The sequence below is a fragment of the Vulpes vulpes genome, chromosome 12 (genome assembly GCF_048418805.1).
Source record: "Vulpes vulpes isolate BD-2025 chromosome 12, VulVul3, whole genome shotgun sequence".
NCBI classification, from domain to species: Eukaryota; Metazoa; Chordata; class Mammalia; order Carnivora; family Canidae; genus Vulpes; species Vulpes vulpes.
The window spans coordinates 75,221,673-75,235,850 of NC_132791.1; the positions used below are offsets into that span (position 1 = coordinate 75,221,673).

The 14,178-nt window shown below is 43.6% G+C and overlaps 1 non-coding gene across 1 annotated transcript; it reads right to left on the reverse strand.

Annotated features, from left to right (window-relative positions):
* Positions 1 to 6,397: 6,397 nt before the first annotated feature.
* On the reverse strand, positions 6,398 to 6,469 carry TRNAA-UGC (transfer RNA alanine (anticodon UGC)). Its single transcript has one exon. It is a non-coding gene; the product is annotated as a tRNA-Ala (tRNA).
* Positions 6,470 to 14,178: the final 7,709 nt, after the last annotated feature.

A 14,178-nucleotide genomic window follows, 5' to 3' on the forward strand; every position in this document is an offset into this window, starting at 1 on the left:
ATCTCGGACTCCTTTCGCTGAGTTTCTTAGTTTTCTTATGTTGTCATGTTACTATTTAGTGTCCTTTCATTTTAACTTGAAGAGCTTCTTTAGCATTTCTTTAAGGTGGATCTAATGGTGATGAAGTTCTTCAGTTTTTGTTTATCTCAGAAAATCTTTATTTCTTCATTTTTGAAGGAGTTTTGCTAGGTATAGTAGTTTTTGTTGGTAGTATTTTTCTTTCAGCACTTTGAATATATCACCCCACTCCCTTCCCTTCTGCAAGGTTTCTATTGAAAAATATGTTGAGTCCCTGGGGGCATTCTTCTCTTTTTGCTTCCAACATTTTTTGTTTTTGAACAATTTTTAAAAAATATTTTATTTATTTATTCATGAAAGACACACAGAGAGAGGCAGAGAAACAGGCAGAGGGAGAAGCAGGCTCCCTGCAAGGAGCTTGAAGCGGGACTCCATCCTGGATCCCAGGACCTTGCCCTGAGCCAAAGGCAGATGCTCAACCACTCAGCCACCCAAGCATCCCAGTCTTTGGACAGCTTAATTATAATGTGTCTAGATGTAGATTTCTTTATGTTTCTCTTACTTTGTGTCTTTAGGCTTCTTGGATCTGTATGTCCCTTTCTTTATCCAGATTTGGAAGTTTTCAGCCATTATTTGTTTGAATAAATTTTCTGTTCCTTTCTCTCTCCTCCTTCTTGTGTTCCCATAATGTCTGTATTGTTCTACTTGATGGTGTACTAAAATTTTTGTAAGCTTTCTTCACTCTTTTCATTCTTTTCGCATCTCTGATTTGCAGAGACCTGTTTTCAAGTTATCTTATCCTTTCTTTGGCTCAATCCAGCTGCTGTTGAGCCCTTCTAGTGAATTTTCAGTCAGATTATTGTGTTCTTCAAGCCTATGATTACCATTTGGTACTTTCTAACATTTTCTATATCTTTGTTAAAATGCTCACTTTGTTCATGCATTGTTCTCTTGACCTCAATAAGCATCATTATTAAAGTTATTTTTTAATTATGTGACAGGTAAATAACATAGTTTCATTTAATTAGTGTCAGTTACTAGAGATTTACCTTGTTCCTTTGTTTGGAACATCTTTATTTGGTTCTCCATTTTCCTTGACTCTCTGCATTGGTATTTGCACATTAGACAAAGCATTAAGCTCTCTCCATCTTTATGGCCTAATATAGGAGAAGACCCTCACTAATCAGCTCAGCCAGAGATTATGGGCACCTCTGTCAACTCTTCTCTTCCCCAGGGCAGTTTGGTTCTTGTTTGCTTGCTCTGTGCTGGGGGTAGGTGGGGTGTCAGTGCTTCTACCAGCCCAAGCTTCTGCATCCATTCTCCTCTGGGTGACTAGACTGTAGTAGACCCATCAGAGTAATAGGACTGGTGAGAACGATGCTAGCTATTTGGGAAGCCCAGAAAAGTTGGGTCTCTGTGCACATGAATCACTCTTTTCCTCCTGAGGAGAACCTGAAAGCTGGGATTTTTTTCTCTCTGCTAGCACTCTTGCTGAACAGGAGGAAGGGTCAATGACATCTACCAGCCCAAGCTGCTGCCTCAGTTCTCTCCCAGATGGATAAACTGTGCCAGACATGTCACAGCTCCAAGACTGGCAAGACAGAGACCATCTCTTTGTGGAGAGCCCCATTGGAAAAGTTGGGGTTCTGAATACATGAATCAATCTCTTCCCCCCCCTTGTGTGAAGCTGGAAGTTCAGTAAACTGGGGCAGGGTCTCTGGGGAGAGAATATTCTGAATCTCCTTACCAGCTTCAGTGAGTCTGATTTTACAGTTTTCTGGGGTGCAGGAGACTTTCCATTAGTTTCTGATTTCTCAGAAAGAGAATTTGTCAATGAATTACTGCTGAATAGTGCAATTGTGGAGGGAGAGAGAAGGTCCAGGGCTTCTTACTCTGCCATCTTGGTGATGTTAGTCTCCTTCCCCCCATAATGCCTTTTTAGCAAAAGAAAATCTTTGATAATGTGCTGAATTCAGTTGTCGTTCTCTTTAATCTCCTTCAATCTGTAGGATTTCTTTTTCTTTTATGACATTGGCATTTTTGAAGAGTACAGACCAGTTATTTTGTAAAATGTTCCATAATTTGGGTTAGTCCGCTGTGTCCTCACAATTAATTCTGGCTATGTAATTTGGGTAGGAACACAAGACAACTGATATTGTGTCTTTTTCAGTGCATCATATCAGTAGACATATAATATCAGTTGTCCTGTTATACTGGTGATGTTAATTTTGATCACTTGCTTATGATGATGTCTGCTAGGTTTCTCCATAACTCTATTTTTTTGTAATTAGTATCTCATGAGAAGAAAATTTAAGACTATGTAAATATCCTGTTCTCAAGTTTCACGTATTTAATTTATCACTCATTGATGATCCTTGCCTAAATCAATTATTTATGTAATGATTTCCAAAGGGTAATTTTCTAAATTTATCATTCTTTCTACATTTATAATTTGACTTCTTATTATAAGAAGAAGATCTCTTTCTTCTTCATTGATTTATTTATTTGTATGGACTCACTTATAAGTTGTTATTGTATTCAATAGATTATAACCCATTACTATCATCATTTATTTTGATATTTCTTAATCTGAAGCACAATTCAGAGTTCAGTGTAGGAAACAGGAACACTCTATATGTGTTAAGCAGGAAGGATTTAGAAATGGGAAATTGAGTTAGTTCAAAATCAGCAGAAGTGATTGAGAAACAGACTTTAGACTAGACCTTCAAGACTCCAGAAAATATCTATAGGACTGTGTTTGTATTTTCCCCTAATTAAAAAAAAGATATATCTATAGAACTAATTTACAAGGAAAGCTAGTAATAACATTGTTGAGGCTCGTAACATGCCACTGTATCTGTAATGTGGGAAACACAAGGATAAGGTTAGGAAAAATTCTTTCTCTAGAACTCTTCCCAAATCATGAAGCTGTGACTGGACATTGGAACATGGACTATGGCCACTGCATCTGCCACTATTCTCTCTCCTGGTTCTACATAGAAGCACAAGTCCTCAGTCTTGCTTGCCAGCCGGAAATTGGCAACACCAGCAGGACAATATCTTGATTTGTAAAGCCCAGAGAAGTGTGCCTGTTAATTGTATTAATATAATTTGTATCAAGATCCTCAGGTAAAAGGGGCTCTGGGAAATATATTTGTAGTTTCCAAGCCCTCCAGTACAGAATGCCAGCCAGAAGAAAGTGGGAATTGATGATGAGTGCCAATACCTAGCCAACGAATGTTAACTCTTCTTTTACCCCTGGGATGTAAAGAGAGTAACAATCATAGGTGTTATTTTTAAAAATTGCTTCCGGGATGGCATTTAGAATTGTGTTCATTTTCTTGGGCTGTCATAACAAAGTCCCTTAGATGGGATGGTTTAAACAACAGAAATTTACTTTTTTCACCACAGTTCTTGAGGATGGTAGTCTGCAGTCAGGTACTAGCTGGGTCATTCTCTTGGGCTTGTTTCCGTGGCTTGTGGATAGCCAGCCTCTTCCAGTGTCTATATGGTCTTCCCTTAAGATGTCTGTGTGGGAATATCTTCTTCTTACAAGGACACCAGTTATGTTGGATTAAGAACCACCCTAATGAGCTAACTTTAACTTAATTACATCTCTAAAGAGCCTACCTCTAAGGACAGTCACATTCTGAGGTCCTGGAGATTAGGACTTCAACACTTGAATTTTGGACAGACAAAATTCAGCCCATCACAAGGATTAAGCACTTGTGGAATTTTCTTCAAACAAGTTTTTTTTTATTTGTTCATTGACTCACTATCTTACTAACTTATGTACTTTCCTTCTTTCCTTCTTTCCTTCTTTCCTTCCTTCTTTCCTTAGAAACTTTCAATAGAGATCTGAGCTAAAACTTCCAATAATTCCAATAAAATATTATTAGCATATTAGCAAACTGGAAAGGTAGAATTATGTTTCAGTGCACAAGTTAAGAAAGCTTCAATGACTGAGTGAAACATCACTTGGAGTTTCTGTTATATTGTGATTCATAATAAGAAATATATATTTGAATCTCATCCTTATTCCTGGCATGGAATTTCTAAAGCCTTTATAAAATCTTTTTTCCCCCAAAGATTTGTTAATTTGAGAGAGAGAGAGAGAGAGAGAGAGAGAGAGAAAGTGCCAGCACAGAGCCTGATGCAGGGCTTAATTCCAAGACCCTGAGATCATGATCTGAGCTGAAATCAAGACTCGAATGCTTAACTGATTGAGCCACCCAGGCACTGCCCCCCTTATAAATTTTTAAATGATAAGGGCACTAGGAGCATCTTTTGTTCTAATGAGGTGATTCTGGATGGCTCTGGGATGGGAGCTCCTGGATGGGAGTCTTCTCATCATCTGGAAGACTAAGCTTAGATTAGAAGCTTGACATTTTCCTCCTCTTCCACCTCCCATTCTCCAGGCAGGACAGAGGGGCTGGAATTGAGTTGATAATTTATCATACCTACATGAGGAGGCCTCCATAAAATCCTCAAAATATGGGACTAGGGGGAGTTTCCAGACTGGTGAACACATCTAGTCAGGAGGTTGAACACCCCAACTCTACGGGGACAGAAGCTCCTGTGTTCTGGATTCTCCCAGACCTTGCTCGCCCTACTTATCTCTTCACCTGGCTGTTCATCTTTGTTCTTTTTCATATCCTTAAATAAATTGGTAAATGTAAGTAAGTGTTGCCCTGAGTTCTGTGAGCTATTGTAACAAATAATCAAATCCAAGGGGGAAAAATAAAAATAAAATAAATAAAATAGAAAAAAAAAAAACAAATCCAAGGGGGATGAAGTCCTGGAAACCTGTGATTTGTAGTCAAGCTGTGGGTGACCTGGGGACCTATTTTTTGCAACTGGTATCTGAAGTAGGAGACAGTCTCACGGGACTGAGCCCTTAACCTGCAGCATCTAACACTATCTCTAGTTAGTATCAGACTTGTGTTAAATTGTAGGACACCAGCTGGCGTCACAGAATTGCTTAATATGGGAAAACCCCACCCATACTAGGTGTCAGAAGTGTTGTGAGTGTTGTAAGAATAGAGGAGAAACCCAGGAGAGGACTAAGGTTTTTCTGGAGATGCATTTGATCCAAGCAAATGAATCATTATTTTTATTTATGTACTATTTTTTTTTTTTGGTGTCTTAAGTAGGCTCTCCCTACAGAAGTTCAAGAACTTTAACTTTAATTTTATTGAAAGACCAGTTTCTATTACTTTACTTCACAATATCTATTTTTAGCTTCTATATTTTAAAAAATGTTTAAAAAATTAGAATTGCTCAATCTTAACATGTAAAAGATGAACTTAATCCTTGCTCAGGTAAGGGAGAAAATGCAAATAGAAGTACAGGCTTTGACCAAACAAAGCAAGAGACACAGTTATTAAAGGATTTTGGGGGGATGGGTGGGGGTGAAGTTTAACTTTTTAATTTAATTTGATTTAATTTAATTGAAGCAGTGTTTTTATAGAATCACAGCAAAGCAGGGCTGTGAGTAAAGTGGCGGCATCAGGAGGCTTGATAATTGGACTCACATCCTGTTTTCTTAAAACTGCAGTTACAATAAATGTTAAAAGATGTTCCTGAAAATCCTTACTGAAACTCTGGAAACTGGTTGGAGATGGAGTCCGAGTTTCTACGTCAGAGTCATAGCAGTGTTTTTGTCAAAGCCACTGTCACTTGGCCAAGTTACTCAGATAACTGGGGTACTCTGTTCTTACTGATATGACTTCCAAGAACAAACTTTTTCAGCCTATGTTTGTAGAGAACACTGTTTCTTAACCAATGTCCCTGATGACAATTGATAACAGTAGTTTTTTCTAATTTATAAAAAAAAACAAGCAGAAGCTAATAAAATCTTTCCCTCTCTGCAGAGATTTCTAACCTCTCTTTTCTCTCTTGCACCTGAAGACTGTTCTTTGCATACAATTTCTCCTAGTCACATTCTTAGCTTCCTGCAGCCAACCAATTAGAAACTAGTTATGCTTTTACCCATTTAACCAGTGGTGCATTTTCTATTCAGCAGTTGACTTCAAATATGATCTCTTCTAAAATAGAAAGCATGAGAAATAAAATATTTTTAATGGCTCAGTAAGGTAGAAGCATTTGTTACAAGGGTCAAAGAATTGTTGAAAAACAAAAATTGCAGGAGTGGGAACAAACCAGTCCATTGTCCCTGCCTAATCTCTCTTAACCCTCCTCCAAAAGAGGAATAGAGCATAAGTCTGAGTCCTCTTGGCAGTGCAAGCAAAGTGTATTTTTTCAGCAGCATATCTGACTTTCCAACTAGAATGAAATCTGATTTAGTTGTTTGAATTGCTCAGAAATATCAAAAATGCTAAAGACCAAGTATGTCTGGTTTAAGATGACAGCAAGAAACTGGAGATGCCGGGGATCGAACCCGGGACCTCATACATGCAAAGCATGCGCTCTACCACTGAGCTACATCCCCATAGACACTGGGGCTATATGATGTAAAAATACCTTTCTTTAAAAATACACACCAACTTTCCCCTAAAATGTATTTTGTTATACTGTGGTGTGTGAGAGTTATATTAATTTTATAGGTCTTGAATGTCAAAAAGAAGGTGTTTGTAAATCGATATCACTAAAGTCTTTAGATTCATTTGACTCTGTTCAGGCCCAGTCAGAACAGGCAGGAGCATATCTGGCTTTTATCCTAGCAATGACCATGAATATAAGTCATTCAGATCAAAACCCTTTTGGAAAGGCTGGCATCAGGAAAAATAGAACCATAGATGGCTACCGCAAAGCACTGGGAAATGCTATGACGTGTGATACAAAACAGAATTGTAAGCAGGAGCCAGTCCAATTGGGTAAAGGACTGGAATAGAGTCATCCTGCAAGGTGCATTCAAGCTCAAGTTCCCGCTTGGAATTGTCCACAAGGTGTGTGTAAATCTCAGCCTGGCTGGAGAAGAAAAGCTCACTTCGTGGTTCAGATCAGTAAACCTGTATCCTGTGGATTAAAACATGTAAGAAAGACGCTGAAGATTCAAATTTAAACCCAGGTTTTCACACTTTAGAAACAGGCTTTAGTGTAAGACATTGGTTCTCGAATGCCTTGCAGCCTTTGGACCACCAGCATCAGCATCACCTGAGATCTGCTAAAAATACAAATTCTTGGGTCCACCACAGATAGATGAGTCAGGAACTCTGGGTGTGGCCACCCAGCCATTTGTGTTCTGGTAAGACATGGAGGTGATGCGAATACACACTAAAATCAGGAACCACTGGTGTACCCGAACGTAACAATACTACATCATTTCCTAACAATAATACAAAACTAAGGTGTTTCCAACGTTCAGATATGAAATAATTTAACATATTAGGCCTGAATTTTTATAAATATTTCAGTGTGTGAGGAAAATCTAATCTTTGAATTTAGTTTTTAAATATACTGTGAAAATTGTATATGAATATTTAAAATGTTAATTTTTAAAACCAGTGTATTGTACACTAACGCACAAACAGCAGCAGATATATCTCTGGATATTCAAAAGCCCTTGAGCATGAGATACTCTATGCACTAGCCATTCAAAGAGAAGAGGAAGATAGAAATGAGTAAAAACAGATTAAGAATGGCAAAACGCCGAAATAAAGCTCATCTGCAAATACAGATCCTGCCGCTGGGCACAGCTGGACCGAACTGAGGATCGCGCGCCTGTCAGCTCCCGCATTACGGAGTCACGTCGAAGAGAGCGAGGAGTGAGAAAGGAAGAGGGGCCTTCACTCAACCACCCAATCTCTAGTAGCAACCCGCACAGAGGGCAAGGTCCAAAGAACTTTATGACCAAAATTATGAGAAAAAATTCCCTCGTTCGTGGGGAACAAGCGCAGCCGCTGATTCCCATCGCGAACGGGACTCAAGGGAGCAAAGATGAACACCTGCCCTGTGGGTCCATGTAGTCCGTAGGCTGGCAACCGAAGGCTTGTCCATCCACCCGGCAAACAAGCTTCCTCTCGCCGGCGCCCCCAAGGCCCGCGCCCCTGCCGCCCCGCGCCCCCACCGCCTGTGCAGGTGCACCGCGGCCTAGCGAGCGCAGCAGTGGGTGTCCCAGGCTCCTCCCGCACGAACCTGCATTGCGCTTCAAATCTCGCCATGCAGACTTGCAGATGTGCACCGGGAGCGGTGCTGGGGCCTTACCGGGCCTCGGAGGGCTCAGGTACAAGCGAACCCGCTCCTCGGAGGCGCGTTACAGACGCCGAGCGGATTTCCTCCGGAAAAACGAAGATGGCAAGGTCAGGGATCACGACCCTCGCAGCCTCAGACGCACAGACGGCAGATTTCAGTTCGAGGATACCTGCCTGCGTCTGAGTGGGTAAGTAGCATGCTGTCACCGTCCCCACGAGGCATCCTTAACTTGCAGGCGTCACCCTAGGGACGCACCTGCGCCCTAAGAGAATAAACCAGGCGAGGACCCTCGGGGCAGCTTCCAGGGGAGCAGGCACAAGGGGCAGTGGGCCCGGGATCCAAGGAACCGCTGGGCTCCAGTGGGGCGCTCCCCTGGCCGGGCGGGGGGTGGAGTGAGGGGCACTCCCGGGGCCGGTGGGGGGGAGAGGGGGCCCGCGCGCAAACACCAACCCACACCTATTTACTACGGGCAACCCTTGCAGCCCTTCCCAAGCCCGACCGTGCCCGAAACCTGATCCCAGCGACCCCGAGGATACCTCCGTGCCGACTGACAGGCGACGTGCTCCGAGGATCCGGCGAGAAGCAGGGACTGGGGGGTGTGAGAATTGAGGAGGGAGGCGGCGGCTCCACCGGGCGAAAGACCACACTCTCGAGGCCCATTTGGCGTCCGCCGCTCCCCTTGCTGCCCAGAGCAAAGTGACCATACCCCCGGGGAGCGCAGTCTCCGGCGCTGTGTTGCGTTGTGTTGCGTCCACTGCCGGACGAGAGGAGGAACTGGAGATCAAGCAGAGGCCGCAGGGGCCTGGTGGGAGGCCCCCTCCCCGCCAAGCGCACACCCGACTCCTCGACCCCTCCGCTGGTTAGCTAGGTGCGGGGGTGGGGGACCGCCTGCTTCCTGAGCAGCCGCTGGACCGGGGCACGGTTCCTGCACCGCACACAGGCCTTGGCGGCAGACAGCGAGTCCTGTTCTCGCGGATTCCAGGGACCACTTGGTGACCAGCGCGTCCTGCGGCCAGGTCCCGGGGCTGACGGCGGGGTCAGGCACGTGGGCCTCCCCTCCACCCCTCCTACTGCACAGTAGCCTGCGCGGCAGGGGAGGAGGCAACGGGGAGAGGGAGGGGACCCGTGCGCGTCCCGCGACCTCACCGGGCGGTCAGGGAGGGTCTTCCGAGGTCTGCGCACTGCTGCGGGCGCACTTGCCCCAGCTCCCGTGGAGGGAGTTTGGTGAGAGGCTGTCCTCACCGATCGCCTCGCGCCTGGCGGGAAGATAAAGCCATTGGCTTTATTGCTCAGTTTTAGACATTCATATTTATTTTTGTGTCTTCCTGACTCGGTTCCAAATGTCTCACCTTAGCGTTTACCTCTTCTTTTCCTACTGTATGTCTATTCCCCTTACCCTTTACAGCTCGGCAGTGCCCAGGGCCCTTTTCGGAACGCGTAGGGTACTGTGGCTGCTCTGGGTATTTCCAGTGCCTCAGAGGCCCCAGGCACAGCCGGCCTGGTCACAGAGCAAAGCCTGTTCCAACCACGGAGCAGGGGCCTCCCGGGGGAGGGAAACCCGGCAAGGCCCAGCAACGTGCCAGGAGGGAAGGCGGGAAACTGAGGCATGTCCAGGCGCAAGTTGAAACCGCGGCCTGGCTCCGGGACTTCCTGGCGGGATCTTCCGCCTCAGGGAGAATCCAGAGCGCAGTGACCCCAGAAGCTGGAGCGCTCCCGCCCAGCGACGACCGGGGTCTCAGGGTCCTCGCGGATCCGTGCCGCGCATAAACTCAGTAAAATCAACCAATGCGTTTCAGACCTGCAACTTCTTAGACCCGACGGCCCGGAAGTCCCCGCTCTGAGCCTGAACAAATGCCGGCGGGGTACTAGCTGGAGGCGCGCGCTCCACCTAAGCATCGCCTTCCCCGCTGAGAGCCCAGAAAGGTCCTCGTGCGCGCCCCTTGGCCTGTATTCACCTCGCCGAGCGCTGCTCCGACTCCTGGAGCCACCGATTTTTTTTTTTTTTTTTTTAATCAAGGGTGCGTGTACTTCGTGTCAGCCGCTGTATCTTCGCCAGAGCACGTGCCCTACTGTCCTGAGCTTACCTGTTTGTAGATCTCTCAATCCTCCTGTCCCCCGCACACTTCTGCACAGTAATACCTGCCCCGGACGGAGTACACCTGGAGTTTGTTCTCTCTGCTCTTTCCCGAGTGGCTGCCCTGCGCCAGGCTCTGTGTGAGCGGCTGGCGGTGGGGTGATGAGGAAAAGTCACAGCTTCCGCCCGGCTGAAGTCACCCGACTTGGAGAATGAAGCAAATGCAATCAAATGGCATAAATCTGCAAATATATAAAGCGTGCTGAAGGACATTAAGGGGAAGTGCAGGGAACTAGCGCTGGTGTTACTTAATATGCATTTGTTAAATCGACTGATTGTGTTTCTGTGACTGCGGATTGGAAACATCGGTGGACTTGTAGACGCACGCTCCATCGCTTGGGCAGAACTATTAGTCGACAACTGAGGTGAAAAAAGCGCATGTGCGTCGCGGGGATGTAGCGCGGTGGTAGAGCGCATGCTTTGCATGTGTGAGGCCCCAGGTTCAATCCCTGGCATCTCCACTTCCAGGAGCCTGAACCGGGAATTCTGATTTGCTTATCCTTTAATTAACCCTTGGCAGACCCTTCAATTACTAAAGTTAAGGAGAGAAAAGATTTTCCCTCCAGCCAAAGTTCTTACTAGATTCAGAATTAAATGGATTTGAGACACATTAACAGGGCAAGTAAAGGGAGTTTTATTGCCTGTGCACAGAGGCCTAATAATGAAGTTGAGACCGATTTTAGACAAAAAAATAAAGTTGTGAGAACTTGACAATAAAACAAAGTAGATCATTGGGAACTTTATTTAGTAAGGGATTTTAAGTGGAATTTGGTCTGAGGTAGATTTAATAAAAAAATTAATTTAATTAAAAACAATTAACCAGGTTTATTTATACAGCTGTCTCAATTTTAAATTTTCTGTCTCTGGTGATAAGGATGTCTTTTACTTCTCAGTACAGGGAGGGGACCTTTCAAAGGAGAGACTTATTTCCTGCTTTCAGGGGGATGGAGGAGGATGTGAGATCTTTGCACCTACTGTTTCTGGAGTAGCTTCCATAAAAATAATTACTATGCCATAGAGGTCCATTTGGGACAGCCTGCCCTGGGCCCTACAGAAATGAAATAAATAAGGCTATTGGGGGCACTTAAAGTTAGGTGTAGGAAATTACTGGAATGTTACAATTTTGCCAAATTCCTCCACTTAAAAAAATATAAAGCTAATATATCAGAATCATGTAAATACTTTAGAACATCTTTAAATCTCATCTCAGATTAAGAAATAGCTATAAGGGATCCCTGGGTGGCGCAGCGGTTTGGCGCCTGCCTTTGGCCCAGGGCGCGATCCTGGAGACCCGGGATCGAATCCCACATCAGGCTCCCGGTGCATGGAGCCTGCTTCTCCCTCCGCCTGTGTCTCTGCCTCTCTCTCTCTCTCTCTCTGTGACTATCATAAATAAATAAAAAATTAAAAAAAAAAAAGAAATAGTTATAAAATCTTCCTCTAAAGCAAGTCTCTGAATCGCGTTTATGTGCAGGCAGACATCTGTTGACTGAAGGTGGTGAATCAAGAACTACAGAGAGTTCTTTCTGGTCAAGATGAGCCTACACTTCTTTTCTTGCCTATTTGGATCATCCTGTCTTGATAGACTGTGAGCTTCATATCAGGAACTGTCTGAGCAATTTACTTTAAAATACCTTTTCTTTCTATCCTGGTCTTTTACCAAATGCTATGTTTGTTGACTGTCATACATACAACCTATTGTAAGCCAAATTTTCAACTCCCTGCTGAATAGGACACAGTCTTAAACAAAAAGCTCTGCATATTGGGTTAAATTTTTTTTCTTTGACCAAAGATTGGAGACAGAACTCATAGAGTTGAGAGGATATAATAGGTAGGAGAGCTTAAAATGGTCATGGATGGGTTCCCTGGTCCATCCTACTTATCTCTCCTTTATGTCTCCCCCAGCGAGGGATAAGACACAGCAAATCTTCTAGCTGCACATCTGTCCATTCATTCATGGCTTATTTCATTCCCCTTGGCATGCCACTGATTGTTTTCACTTTCCAGCTTCCTTCCTCTTCCTGGCGCAGTCATCTCTAAGAAGCTATATAGAGATGCCAGTGATCAGGAGATTCAGTAGTACCTATCAGGGGGATGTGGTTGGCCTTGGAGTGAAGGCATCCTCTTGGAGGACCCACACTGGACCCCACAGCAGTTCCTTTTCCCATTTCCCCGTTAAAGGTCAAGGCATTACCTAAATTCTGTAAACAAAATAAGGCTTTGGACTTTGTCTCTTTAACCATTCTGAAAATAGAACAGTTAAATACAGACTCATATGCCTGTTTACTGACTATAGATGTATCATTCCATGTGGTAGCTGGCCCAGCAGGCTACATGCTGATACTCAGTAGGCTTCTGTTTGATGCAGGGGCCTCCATGTATTTAATTTACCCTTTTGCATGAGTCTTCAATATGTATTTACTCAAGATCCTGTCTGATATCACATGATGAAGTTTTCTCCCTTTTGGTTCTAGGAAAGAAATCTATTTTCAATTACTCTCCCATAATTTTCTTTTCCATAGACCACACTTGCTCTGGCATAATAGCTACTGACGTAACGAACAAACTGAGCACTGATGCCACACAGGCCATTCATACTCATGGCTGTTCTTGTGTTCTGTGACATATAAACATTGAACATTTACAAGTAACTTAGATGTAAGATAACTCAGTACCACCTTTCTTTATCTAGTCTGAAGGAGAAGTGCAGATGCTGACATGAAGCCACATTGCTTCCAAGGCTAGGACCTCATATGCAGTTCCACCAGCTATGGTGGGAGGGAAGAATAATGCATAGGTACATACTCAACTTGGTCATTTATCTTGCAGTAACACCCTAATCTTTGCTGTAGGGGAGCCCTTCATTTTAACTTCCCTTCTTCCCAATTTCCTTTGGAAGCCAACTGCTTTTAAATTATATGGACTATAAAGTATGCATAAGCCTAGGTAGGATGGATTCTCATGGAGGGTAGAATAGGACTTCCTCAATCACAAGAACTGGTTCTGAAGGAAAAAAACATCTCATTCAAAAGGTGGCTGGGTATACCACCTTGCTCCTCATATTTGTTCCACTCTGTCTGCCCTTCCAGGAGGCAAAGGAGTCATTATGATGATTTTATGGCTGATATTTTGGTTCTGTTATTTCATAATAATTACCAACATGACCTAGTTTTAATAACAACAATCCTAAAACTCTTTCTTCCCTGTTAAATACACAGTAAGTTAGCTGCCCCACCATCACTTTCATCATCATCATCACTTCATTATCATAATATCATGTGTTGGCACACGCAACACAAGGAGCACAGTCCATAAGGTTAGAAAAAGTGATAAATTATAATATGTCAAAATTAAGTATTTATTTTAATTTTAACCTTTAGTTATAAAGAAACTAAAGATTGTTAAATGTTTAGGATACCTTAGAAACAAAAGATACCTTAGCAAAAATTAACACATCAATACATGTGATAATTAACTTTTCTGACAATTTCATTGGGCCATCAGCGCCCAGGTGTCCAATTAAACACTATCTCTGGATATGTCTGTGGCTGTTTCCAGAAGAGATTATCATTTGAATTGGTAGTCTGAGTAAAGCAGATAGGCCTCCCTGATATGAGGGGATCCAATGCTATTCCACCTCCAATGTGTTCTGTGCCCCCAAGAACTTTGCAAAATTCAAAAGACAGTAATGAAACCAAGGCTCTGTTATTTTGTGTTGTATAGGATCCAGGACACGTTTAGTGGCGGCTTGGTTCTTCATGCAGACATTCGGTGTTAGTACAGCAATACAGGCAGGTGGAAAACGGAATGAGAGAAGAGACCGGTTTAAACAGGGAAGTGTCTGATCACAAGCACATAACTCTCAAAATCGA